The sequence below is a fragment of the Elephantulus edwardii genome, unplaced genomic scaffold (assembly GCF_000299155.1).
Source record: "Elephantulus edwardii isolate Elephantulus edwardi_28Jun2011 unplaced genomic scaffold, EleEdw1.0 scaffold00241, whole genome shotgun sequence".
NCBI classification, from domain to species: Eukaryota; Metazoa; Chordata; class Mammalia; order Macroscelidea; family Macroscelididae; genus Elephantulus; species Elephantulus edwardii.
The window spans coordinates 3,781,009-3,781,672 of record NW_006399991.1 but is presented as its reverse complement, the minus strand read 5'-3'; positions in this window follow the sequence as shown (position 1 = coordinate 3,781,672).

Genomic DNA, 664 nt, shown 5'->3' with positions numbered 1-664 from the left:
ATACAACAGCTCTGAAGCCTACCCTGTCCTGAGCCAGTCACACTGACTCCAACACACCTACCCCCATTGCTCTAGTTACTGTATCAATCCATCTCATCCCAGGTTTTCCTCTTCTGTGTCATCCCTCCACCCTTCCAAGTATGATGTCCTTCTCCAAGGACACATGCCCCAAGTATGTTAGATAGAGCTTCAAAATCCTAGCCTACAAGGAAAAATTTCATTCTCTCCAAGACAGACTTGTTTTCTTGGCGGTTCATAGGAAAGGGTATCTTGATTGTAAAGGTGGAGGGTCAATGAAAGAGAGGAAAACTCTCAACGAGACGCACTGACACACTAACTACTGCAATGGGTTTATGTGTATAGAGATGATGAGGATGGTGGGTCAAGTTTTGTACACAAGGTTCTATGAGTCGTACTCGACTTGATGGCACTACCAAGAACAACAATAATTTAGTAATAAGGGAGCTCTGATGGCCTAGTGACAAAAAGCTGTGCTGCAATCACAAAAGCATGTGGTTCGAATCCATCATTTATTCTTCTGAAAATCCCCCGGAAGGTCAGCTAGGAATTGGTTCGATTCCACAGTACATAATAGACATTCTTGTATAGAAAGTTTCCGGAAAATTGTGCAAATAACCCAGACTCTGCGGGGCGGGGGGCGGGG